At 49.0% G+C, this 12962-nt stretch overlaps 1 protein-coding gene across 1 annotated transcript in view; it reads left to right on the forward strand.

Annotated features, from left to right (window-relative positions):
• LOC124722572 (E3 ubiquitin-protein ligase RNF220-like) overlaps nucleotides 1-12962 on the forward strand; it is a 685014-nt gene that overhangs the window by 573304 nt on the left and 98748 nt on the right. The gene's annotated exons all lie outside the window — the stretch shown is intronic.

Consider the following 12962-nt stretch of genomic DNA (forward strand, 5'->3'; position numbering starts at 1 on the left):
TTGCCCAAGATGCGTGAGCAAAGCGGGTGTTCCTCAGGATAACCTAGAAGATAACAAGCCCAATTGTCTTAGGTGAATGGACAGAGTTCATAAAAGCCTTATAACCAGAAGTGACCTCGAGATAAGATCATTATTTGCACTTGTACTTGTCATGTTACCCTGTTATGAGCAGCTGATGCAGCATCCTAAAAGTGTGACACTGAAAAGAATGGTCTCTGCAAAAAGTAATAATAATGTTTTGAGGTTCTTTGTTTCTTAGTTGTTCACACATAACTAAAAGACACAGTAAGTGAAATTGTCAGTAGGGTAGCAGCGCAGGTATTAAACTTGAGTCAACAACCTCAATAAATATTTATCTACATGGATTATTATCCAGGAAACAGTGGACAAGTAAAAAGAAGTTCACGAAATAGGAGACTATTGTGTGAAAACAGGTGGGTAGCATAAAACTCTATAATAGATTTTGAGTTCCACTAGTTGCAAAATGCCCCATAAAAAATGAAAGTATAATTGATGTCGTAAAATCAGAACACTACTGTGTTCATAAAATTGAAATTTTGAAAAGACATCAGGACAATTAAGCAGACGTCGAAAAAAATTATCCATTGTAGATTAACATGTTCAGGACTTCAGAAAAGGAGCTCATTATTGTTGCTGTAATGAGGTAAAATATTGGGAAGTTGCCAGAAAATGCTAGACCAGGGGTGGCCAAAATTTCGGCTCACGGCCCATGCACGAGCATGAGTGCCAAAGCGCCCAACCTTAGTTCACATTTGCCCCATCACCACACTATGCCACCTAAGCACAAGGAAAGGGAGGAGAGGAAAACTGCAACCACATTGCATTTAAATCCTCTCAAGAGGCTCACGGTTCTCGTGAATTCTTGTGTGGCACGCACCTGGCTGCATTTCCTTCACCATGCCCTCCCTATCCTTGGCCCCCTTCCTGCTGCCCCCTCCTTCCCGTATTGGTCTTCTCATTCATGTCGACCTGGCTATCCACCTGGTTCCCTGTTCTCCTTACAGTTTCGTTCCTTCGGGTTTGACCTCCATTTCTACATTTTCTGTCTTTAGTGTGAGCCATCTGCGAAGAGCATCCTCCCTAGCGTCTACTGCGTGCATTCCGTTGTTTTTTGTGGATAATATTGGTGATAAGTTTGAAGAAGTGGAGGCTCTCAGTAAGATGTGGTCGGGCTCCCTGTTGACCAGAGCTTATTCTGCCACCCAATCTGCAGCTCTTCGTGCTTGTGATCGTCTTGGTGACATACAGGTGTCTATTACCCCTCACCAGTTACTGAATATGGCCCAGGGAGTCATTTTTCATTGAGACTTCTACTTGCAAACTGATGAGGAACTTCAAGCTAGTTCTGGAACAACACAGTGTTCAATTTGTTTGACGTGTGCAGAAGGGGCAATAAAGACAACCGCACCAATAATAGCACCTTTTTTCTGGCTTTCAAGGGAGATACCCTACCAGAGATGGCTGAGGTCCTTTGTTACCAATGTGACGTGAAGCCGTACGTCCCTCCACCCATGAGGTGCTTTCGGTGGTTGCATTTTGGGCATATGTCTTCCTGCTGTACGATAGACCCTCTATGTGCTGACCATGGACGCCGACTGCATGAGGGAAGCTCAGGTGTTTCGCCACTCCCCACACTCGCCAAATTGCCCAGTTTACAAGAGAGAAAAGAGGATCCAACAGTACAAGTCCCTGGGTCGCCTATCTTATGCTGAGGCCCACCAGAAATATGATGAACTCCACACAGTGTCGATTTCTTCAACTTTTGCTTCTGTTACGTCCTTTCCCCCTCCTCCCTCTTCCTTACCCCAGCTCCATCCTCGTCCCCGTCCCCTAGGTTACCACACCCTCCCATATGGGTGCCACTCCCTCCCCTATGGGTGCCACTCTCTCTACCTGGCTGAAGAAGTGCCCCCTTCTTCTGCACCCACCATGGACCACTCCCCCCAGTGTCTCAGGTCAGAAGCCTGCTACCACAGCTTGGCCACGAGATGCGCTGTCTGTGTGCCCCAAGGTTGCTTGCTGTCTCTCGCAGAAGCCTGCTCTCCCTGTTTGCCCTACCCTCCTCATCCTCTGAAAGTGAAGAAGAAGAAGAAGAAGAAGAAGAAGAAGAAGAAGAAACTTGAATCCCGGGACAAGCCCCGCTCTCCCCCCACTCCCCCCAGTGGTGCCATCTTCCCCCTCACAACCTGAGTCTGACCTCTTACTTATGGATGTCACCCCATCCTCGTCGGTGGCGACCACTGACTCAGTGACGTGACCTCCCCTTGGCATTTTATGTCTAAGCTGCACTCTCACCACACACTAATCCAGTGGAATTGCAATGGATATTATCGTCACCTACCGGAAATACAACACTTTATTTCCTTTTATTCTTGCTCTTTAAAAAGCGAAGTTCTGTGATGACCACTCTCTAACATTTTGTTGTTATCAGGCATTCTGTTGGAACTGTACCAGCCCCAGGATAGCATCTAGAACAGTATACGCTTTGGTTCGCACTGATGTCATTAGTGATTGGATCCCCCTTCAATACCAACCTGGAAGCAATAGCGGTACGAGTGTGAACGATCCCAGCAATCACCATTTGCAGTGTCTGCCTCCCTCCGGGTGGGCAACTTCCTTACATTGAACTGCCTACCATAATACTGCAACTCCCGCCCCCATATCTCCTCCTCAGGGACTTTGGTGCACACCACCCCCTGTGAAGGAGTGCCACTTTGATGGCTAGGGGTCTTCTGATTGACCAACATACTACAGACTTTGATTTGTATCTCCTCAATAACAGTTCCCCTACCCCCTTCAGTGCCTCTCATGGCACCTTTTCTGCAATCGATCTCATGTTTTCCTCCCCTGATCTCATGGCTTCCCTACACTGCTTACCCCATGATCTTTGTAACAGTATCCACTTCCTGGTGATTCTATCATTCCCCTGCCGCCGCCAGGCTGGCAGGCCCCCACGTTGGGCGTTCCACAGAACCAGTCGGTCTTTATATACGTCTGCTGTGCTCTTTGACACCTCTGTGTTAGATTGCTTTGATACGGTCGTGCAAGACGTCTCTAATACTACCCTTCATACCGCTGGCACTGCTATCTCCCTATCCATGGGTTTCCCCCTCTGTCGACAAGTACCGTGGTAGACTAAGGACGTGGCAGTCGCTATCCAGGACTGCCGACGGGCGCTGTAACGATTTAAATGACAGCCTTAACAGACCAGCCTTATCGCTTTTAACCATCTCCTTGCTAAGTTCCTGTACCTTATTGAGCAAAGTAAAAAGGGATGCTGGGAGCGCTATGTTTCCTCGATGGGGACGTATGCCTCTTCATCACAGGTATGGACCAAGCTCCACAGCCTTCTGGGCTGCCAGCGGCAGATGACCCAACACTTTGACGTTACCGAGAGGCAACATCTACTCAAGGTCTTCAGCTGCATTTGGCTCATGGGTGCCTTCCCCTTGCAATGGCGAAACAGCATAGTTATCCCCATCGTTAAGCCCTGGAAGAACCCAATGTCACCCAACAGCTACAGACCGATTAGCCTGACCAACATACTTTGTAAACTCCTCAAGAGGATGGTTACTTCCGATTATGATGAGTACTCGAATCTCGGGGCCTTTTGTCCCCTAATCAGTGTGGCGTCTGGGAAGGACGATCTACAACAGACCATTTACTCAGACTGGAAACAGCAGTCCGGCAGGCTTTTATTAACCACTAACATCTTTTCACGGTCTTCTTTGACCTACATAAGGCATATAACATGAATTAGCTCCGTCACATTTTAGTACCCTCCATGACTGGGGCTTTTGCGGCCCCCTTTCGATTTTTATCCCGAGTTTTTATCCCGCCAGCTTTTCCGGGTTCAAGTTGGCACCTCACTCAGCACCCCTCGAACCCAAGAGAACGGTATTTCACAGGGTTCTGTGTTAAGTGTCACACTCTGCCTCATAGCCATAAATGGGCTTGTACGTTCTGTTGGGCCTGTGGTTGCACCTGCGTTGTATGTCGACGATTTTTGCATCTTGTGCAGCTCCCACTTGATAGCATCTGCTGAACACCAGTTCCAAGGCGCCATCTGATGGGCCTCTGGGTGGGCCCTTTCCCATTACTTCCAGTTTTCTCCCTCCAAAATGCGAGTTATATATTTTTGCCGTAAACGTACAGCCCACCCCAATCTAGAACTTTATTTAGGCAACCGGCACTTAGATATTGTAGTGCAGTTCCGTTTCTTGGGCCTTCTTTGATACTACGGCACCGTGGCTGCCTCATATTCGCCGCCTGAAGACTATGTGACGGTGCGAAAAGTGTGAGGTCATCCACATGAGTACTAAAGGGAACTCGTTAGACTTCGGTTACACTATAAATCAGTCTAATCTAAAAGCCACAAATTCAACTAAATACCTAGGTATTACAATTACGAACAACTTAAATTGGAAAGAACACATAGAAAATGTTGTGGGGAAGGCTAACCAAAGGCTGCGTTTTATTGGCAGGACACTTAGAAAATGTAACGGACCTACTAAGGAAACTGCCTACACTACGCTTGTCAGTCCTCTTTTAGAATACTGCTGCGCGGTGTGGGATCCTTACCAGGTAGGACTGACGGAGTACATCGAAAAAGTTCAAAGAAAGGCAGCACGTTTTGTATTATCGTGAAGTATAGCAGAGAGTGTCACAGAAATGATACGGGATTTGGGCTGGAAATCATTAGAAGAAAGGCGTTTTTCGTTGCGACGGAATCTTCTCACGAAATTCCAATCACCAATTTTCTCCTCCGAAAGCGAAAATATTTTGTTGACAACGACGTACATAGGGCGGAACGATCACCACGATAAAATAAGGGAAATCAGATCTCGTACGGAAAGATATAGGTGTTCATTCTTTCCGCGCCCTATACGAGATTGGAATAATAGAGAACTGTGAAGGTCGTTCGATGAACCCTCTGCCAGGCACTTAAATGTGATTTGCAGAGCACCCATGTAGATATAGATGTATGTGCATGCAGAAGCTTAATGCTCTCTATCTTCTGGCCCCCACGTCATATGCAGACCATATGACTCTTCTCCATCTTAACTGTGCTCTGGTTTTGTCCAGACTAGATCATGGTTGTCAGATTTATGGCTTAGTGGCTCCTCTCCGTGTTCGTCGTTATGAGGTGCATCTGGCTGTCGGTGCCTTTTGCAATAGTCCCATCGACAGCCTCCGTACATGGATAGCAGAGACCAAAGGCTGCCTGCAGGCTGCTAATTGCGTCGGTACATATTAAAACACCGTGGGGGCAGGCCTGAGTAACAAAATGGAGGGCGTGTTAATGGCCCACAGCTCTGGCTCCACAGCTCCCACAATGTGGTTGTGGAGCCAGACTGACGATACCCAGTATATCGGTGGAATATCCCATTCTTTTGGTCCTTCGCACTAAGTATAGCCTTCCAGATTCCTTGTCTGTAATATGAGGAGATGATTCACGGATGGTTGACCTGGTCCTGTTTCCTTCGTGAAAGTGGCTTTTATTTTCAGTTATAAGGTTTTGCTTTCCTCCTGCAGCAGGGGAAAGGTGGTTGTGGTTGGGACCTGACTTCTGAGTCTGGAACCCTTGACCAGTCCCCCCTGCAAAGATCGCTCTTTTTTCCCCCTGTTTTTCCAGTTTTTAGATTTGACCTGCTCTTTTATGCCTTATACTGTGTGTATTTTATAGTGTGATCCCTCTAACTGGATCCGCTAACTTTTCGCGACCGCTCTATCTTCCGCATGTGACTTCTGAATTGCGGGACTGATGACCTCGCTGTTTAGTCCCATAACCCACCTCAATCAATCAGTCACTCAATCAATCATCGGACTTAAATGGCAGTGCAGTCGGGCTGCGTACTACTTCGTCTTATAGTTTTACTTTTCTCAACAACATAGGTCCCAAACAAAACAAATTTTCAGCGTTATTTAATTATTTTTGGCGCGCTGAAGACATAATATATAATTTTTACCTTGTACAAACTATAGGCATACAGACGGGTGCAGACAGTTTCTAAGTTCTGCATTGAAGTTTCCATGTAATTGTGACTTACTTAGTTTCATAACCGAAGAAAGATCTTTCACGCAAATGTGTCGATCGAAACGTTGCAGCATTTTTGCAACCTCATTATGGAGAATTGGAAACTCTACGTGAGGAAAGCAATGTAGACTCATGATAGTTTTAGCATAAAAAGATTTGTCATTAAAACGGGAACTACCTCGCACATTAATCAGTTACATGTGCACATTTACAGGCGCACTTCAACTGTCTGCACATGCACAGGAGCGGTTTCAACTGAAACGGCAAACGGTCTCGAAAGCAGCACGGAAACAAATGAAAGATTGGCAGAGACCTCAAAATCTTTATAAAAAGTCCTCAAAATCTTAATCCTTCTAATTCTTTCAAGGCCATAATGAATTTTTCAAACCTTACATTTTGTTTAACGCCATTGAGCATAGGGAACTCGACTGTCTTTGTCAGAATATCTCCCTTCTACAACGTGATTTTCTTTTTAAATGCATCCGTCTCAAATCAGAAAGAAGTTACCTTACAATGGCTTACTGTGAGCAGTGTGCAGTCAAGGTCCACTTAAAAAGTGAAATGTCCACTCCATTCTGGATGTTCTAACTTTCGTTCCTCCACTCCTTTTTCCTTTATAAATTGAACAATGGCGAGTTTTAAATCGAAAAATCGTTCAAAACATGCTCCTTGACCTAACCAACGTACTTCGCAGTAATACACACATCAAAAAAAAGTTTTGCATCACCTCGGTTCCGAGAATTTTGAAACTTGTACAGAAAATTGGAATAGAGATCAACATAAAAATCATTTCCGCCCTTTATATTGCTCATGAAAACCACGCATTGCATGTTGTACCACCATGCAGCGAGACTTTCATAGGTGGTGGTCCAGATCGCTGTACACACCGCTACCCCTAATACTCAGTAGCATGTCCTCTTGCATTGATTCATGCCTGTATTCGTCGTGGCATAGTATTCACAAGTTCATTAAGGCACTGTTGGTCCAGATTGTCCCACTCCTCAACAGCGATTCGGCATAGATCCCTCAGAGTGGTTAGTGTGTCACGTCGTCCATAAACTGCCTTTTTCAATCTATCCCACCCCTCAGGGGGCTCAGCATTTAGTTGCTGGGTACGGGCTTGGCGACCCCAGGGTCCCTGAGTTGGGGACTGGGAAGCACCACCAGTCCTCAATACCGTAAGCTCTGAGCATGCTTCAACGACCACTGTAAGGCGCGACGGTGGAACATTGTATGGTACAGAGCCCGGGGATCTTGGCTTCACTGTCTGGGTCGCGAGGATGGTATAAACCTCTATAAAAAAAAAAAAAAACCTCAAACTCAAGGTGTGCTGCGCGCCGAGGAGACGCATGGCTGTTGAGGTAGAAGTCGCTAGCGGGCGACGTCTGGGGAACCTACCGCCCCTCGGTTGTATTAGGCTTACCCAGGCAAGTGGGGCGCTGTCTGGGTGGACATTCCTTTCCCTAGCTGCTCGTGGGACCACCATGAAAAGAAATACCAAATGTGCGCAAGCATGAGTCTCTAAGAAAGGAAAGTTCGATGCTTTAAAGTATGCCCCCCAATCGCTCCCTTCCCTGCCCACACCAGGGGAGGAACGACAGTCTAAATTACCTGGTGAGACATATTCTCCTCGATTTCTGGTTTGGAGCCGAACAGGTGGGGACTCATTTCTGATCACAAAGCCTCAGTTTTTTGTGGAAAATTCAGTGAACACGTTTGGAGAAGTTGAGGACATGTCTAAAATGAGGTCTGGAGCAGTCCTCATCCAGACGGCATCCCCAGCACAGTCACGGGAATTGCTTGCTTGTGACAAGCTCGATGATGTTGCAGTCTCCATTACGCCTCATAAGAGCTTCAGTATGGTTCAGGGACTTATTTTTCATCGTGACCTGTTGTTGCAGTCTGACGATGAGCTCCGCGCAAATCTGGAACGCCACAGTGTCCACTTTGTACAACGTGTCTTCAGGAGACCTAAAGATAGTAGGGTCGCCACCGGCGCCTTCATCTTGGCTTTCGAGGGTGACACCCTGTCCGACAATGTCAAGGTGATGATATATCGATGTGATGTTAAGCCTTACGTCCGTCCTCCCATGTGCTGCTTTAAGTGCTGGAGGTTTTGGCATATGTCATCGAGATGTGACGCCAACCCTACCTGTCGGGATTGTGGATGTGCCTCCCAACCCCAACGTCCCATATTCGCCGCCCCCTGTTTGTGTTAACTGCGGACAGAAACATTCACCTTGCTCGTTGGACTGCGCGGTTTATCAAAAAGAACGGGAGATTATGGAGTATAAGACCTTGGACAGGTTCACTTACACAGAGGCTAAACGCAAGTGCGACCGACTTCACCCTGTGCACATTTCATTGACGTATGCTGCGGCAGCTTCGATGTCTCCATCCCTGGCGATGAGCCCCAAGCTCAGCCGCTTTTTGTGGGCCCTCCAGTCCAGCCATCTATTCCTGTCCCCCTGGTAGTTGGGGGAACACCCTCTTCCGTTGTTCCCCTGTTTTTAACATCAGTAGTAACAACCCCTCCTTCTTTGGGGACTTCAGTCCCCACCTCTGAGCCGGGGAAGTGCCCGCCTCCTCTGGCTCCCCTCGCGCGGAAGGGATCTCTTGGTGCCCTCCCTTCCACGGTTACTGCCCCTCCAGATGTCAGCCAGTGGCTGAAAAAGCCACCACCTGAGGGCCGTAGGGCTTCCAGGTCTTCCTCGTTCCATGAGACTGGGTCGGAAAAGCCCACCCAGCCTGATAAAACGAAGGACAAATGGGACCCTACCAAAAAGAAGAAAAAGCTAAAGGAGAAGGACATAGAGACAGAAAAGGAGTTCACCACTACACCTGAAGATGATGTGGAGCATCTAGCGTCCACTCAGGAGCTAGATGTTGCTCGACTCACAGCTCCTATGGAAGTTGCTCAGGCTACTTCGCAATCGGTGGCGGCGAGCGCTTCTAAGGCGTGACCTATCTCCCCCCCCCCCCCCTCCCTCCCCAGGTTCTTTCATGTCTTCACAGTCAGATACCATTATCCTTCAGTGGAATTGCCGTGGTTTTTTTCCACCCCCTTGCTGAGTTGAAACAGCTTTTGTGCCGCTTCCCTGCCACTTGTCTGGCCCTACAGAAAACCTGGTTTCCTGTTCGGCAAACCCCCTCCCTCTGTGGCTACCGGGGTTACTGTAAGAACTGGGTAGAATGCGACAGGGTGTCTGGCGGTGTCTGTGTTTATGTTCTTGCCACTGTTTCTAGTGCCCCAGTGCCACTTCACACGGCTCTCGAGGCTGTGGCTGTTAGAATCCGGGCAGGAATGGAGCTTACCATCTGTTCCCTCTACCTTCCCCTGGATGAGGTTGTCCCTCTTGCTGACCTAACTGCCTTGTTCGCCCAGCTCCCCCGCCATTCCTCCTTTTGGGGGACTTTAATGCCCACCACCCTTTATGGGGTAGGGCCCAGATCTCGGGCTAGGGTAGGAACATTGAGGCTCTCTTGGCACAGCAGGACATTTGCCTTCTTAACACTGGTGCTCCCACATAATTTAGCTTGACTCATGGCACATACTCAGCCATTGATCTCTCTCTTAGTAGCCCAGGTCTTCTTCCATACCTCAGTTGGAGGGTCCACGACAACCTCTGTGGTAGCGACCACTTTCCTATCCTGGTTTCTCTTCTTCAATCCCAAGCCCATGACCAGCTGCCATGATGGTCTCTTTGTGGAGCTGACTGGGCATCCTACATCTCAGCTACTATGGCCATTGCTCTGCTCCCTGGTGACATTGATTTGGCCGTGGACGAGGTCACTATGGCCATTGTTTCTGCTGCCGAGGCAACTGTCCCCAGTTCTTCAAGTACCCTAAGGCGCAAATCAGTCCCTTGGTGAACACCAGAGATTGCAGAAGCTATCCGGGACTGCCGGCGAACCCTGTAACGACACCGGCGTTATCCTTCCCTAGAGAATCCGGTTGCCTTTAAACTGATGCGGGCCTGGGCTCAGAGGTTAATCCGACGGAGCAAACAGGACTGCTGGGAACGGTATGTTGCCACCATAGGTTCTCGCACCTCCCTATCTCAGGTGTGGTCGCCGGTTCAGCGCATTTTTGGCTTTCGCCCTCATGCGTCTGTCCCTTGCCTTTCTCTTCGGGGTACACTTTCTACTGACCCAATCGCCATCGCCGAACATTTGGCAGAGTACTTTGCTCGTAGTTCCGCGACAGCAGGCTACAGCGCAGAATTCCGCGCCATTAAAGAGCAGGCTGAGCTTACGCAGTTGTCGTTTCGTACGCACCGTTGGGAACGATACAACGCCCCATTTAGTAAATGGGAGTTCGAAAGTGCCCTTACAGCTTGCCCCGATACCTCTCCAGGTCCAGACCGAATTCACAACCAGTTTCTTCGCCATTTCTCGGTGCACTGTCAGGGTGAATTACTCGCCCTGTTTAACATCTGGACGGAGGGCGTTTTCCTAACTCGTTGGCAGGATAGCGTTACCATCCCAGTGCTGAAACCTGATGCAGATCCGCTGGTGGTTGATAGCTATCGCCCTATCAGCCTTACCAACGTTATGTGCAAACTCCTGGAACGGATGGTGAGTCGGTGGCTCATGTGGATCCTCAAAGCTTGGGGCCTCCTGGCCCAGCAACAGGGGGGCTTCCGTCAGGGCCGCTCACCGATCGACAATTTAGTCTCGCTAGAGTCGGCTATTCGTACAGCTTTTACTCGCCGAGAACATCTAGTTGCCGTTTTCTTTGATCTTCGGAAGGTATACGATACCACCTGGCGCCATCATATCCTTGCTACGCTGCACAAATGGGGCTTACGGGGTCCACTTCCGATTTTTCTACGGAATTTTCTCTCAGATCCCTCCTTTTGGGTTAGAGTTGGCACTTATTTTAGCTCTGTTCATATTCGGGAGAACGGTGTGCCGCAGGGCTCGGTTCTCAGTGTTCCCCTCTTTTTGGTGGCGATTAATGGTCTTGCGGCTGCGGTGGGCTCATCAGTCTGTTCCTCTATATATGCCGATGACTTTTGTCTTTTTTACAGTTCCCCAAGCATCAGTGTCGCTGAACGGCGGCTGCAGGGAGCTATCAGTAAGGCAAATTTTTGGGCCTCCAACCATGGTTTTCAGTTCTCAGCCTCTAAGAACCGAGTGATGCATTTCTGTCGTCGTCGAACGGTCTACCTCCATCCAGAGCTCTACCTTGTCAGTGAACTCCTTCGTATTGAGGAGACGCATCGCTTTCTTGGCATGCTGTTTGATGCTCAGCTCATTTGGACACCTCATCTTCGCGAGCTTAAACAATGGTGCTGGCGGCATCTCAGCATCCTTGGCTGCCACAGCCACACCGTTTGCGGGGCTACACGAACAATCCTCCTACAGCTCTATAAGGCCTTAGTGCAGTCCTATCTAGACTACGAGTGCGTGGTGTACGACTCAGCAGCACGTTCAACGTTGCAGATCCTCGACCCGATACTCCACTGTGGCGTCAGACTGGCGACAGGTGCCTTCCGCACTAGTCCGGTGACTAGCCTTCTTGTAGAAGCTGGAATCCCTCCCCTACGATTCCGCCGACAACAGTTGCTTGCGTCATAAATCGCCCGCGTCCATGCCTCGCCCGACCACCCAAACTGCAGCCTCCTTTTTCTATCTTCTGCACTCCCCTCTCCACGGCGGCGGCCTAGGTCGGGTCTCCCGATCGCGGTCCGCGTTCGTTCCCTTCCCTCGTCACTCGAGTCCTTTACCCTTCCTCCATCCTTCCGGCCCTCTTCTTCTACCCCATCTTGGTCCCTCCCTCGCTTGCGGCTTTGCTTGGATTTGTCCTGCGACTCCAAGTCCTCCGTTCCACCTGACAGTCTCCGTCAAAAATTCATGGCTCTTCTTGCCTCGTTTTGCGATGCAGATGTAGTCTACACTGATTGTTCTGTGGTCGATGGACGCACTGGGTTTGCTTTCATCTACGGCGACTACGTTGAGCAGCATTCCCTGCCTTCTGGGAGCAGTGTTTTCACTGCAGAGCTGGTTGCACTCGCTCACCTTTCCTCCTGCCCTGGGGAGTCATTTGTCATATGCAGTGACTCCCTGAGTGGGTTGCAAGCACTCGACCACTGTTTTTCTCGGGTCCCTTTGGTGCGCGCTATTCAAGATGCTGTTTTTGCTCTCGCCGAGTGTGATCGTTCAGCGACGTTTGTGTGGACCCCGGGCCACATCGGCATTCCAGGAAACGAACGTGTCGATCGGTTGGCCAAGCAGGCCACCACTTCCCTACCCTTGGAGCTTGGTCTCGTGGAAAGAGATCTCCGGTCAGCCACCTCTGAATGGTCTGTCTTGTACACGCCAAATAAGCTCCGCATGGTAAAGTCGTCCACGGCCGTATGGAACTCATCCTTGAGGAGCACGCATAGGGATTCAGTTGTTCTCTGCCGTCTCCGAATTGGACAAACACGGTTGACCCACAGTTACCTCCTTCGCCGTGAGAACCCGCCCAAGTGTCGCTGTGAAGCAGGGCTGACGGTGGTCCATCTTCTGATGGACTGCCCTCTTTTAGCCCCCTTGCGGCAGTCCTTTAATTTACCAGCTGCACTTCCTTTAATTCTAGGTGACGGTGCCTCTATAGTTCACTCTTTAAGTTTTATTCGTGCAGCTGGGTTTTATCACTCACTCTAGTGTGGGCGCTCTCGCATCATTTCTCAGGCTACACCCACTCCAGCGACTTTTAATTGTGACGTGGATACCAAAATAGTGTCTTTTATGGTAACAGGTTGTGTTTGTACCTGTATCAACGCTTTCCAGCTGGAGGTTCTTCGTTTGTCGTTGAGTGGTTGACCTTTTCCCTGATCCATCACCCACTGTAGGCTGTTTTACTTTAGTCAACTATTAGCTCTGCTACTTTTAAGTGTCTTCTGTTTTGTGTTAT

This window comes from Schistocerca piceifrons, chromosome X (genome assembly GCF_021461385.2).
Source record: "Schistocerca piceifrons isolate TAMUIC-IGC-003096 chromosome X, iqSchPice1.1, whole genome shotgun sequence".
Taxonomy (NCBI): Eukaryota; Metazoa; Arthropoda; class Insecta; order Orthoptera; family Acrididae; genus Schistocerca; species Schistocerca piceifrons.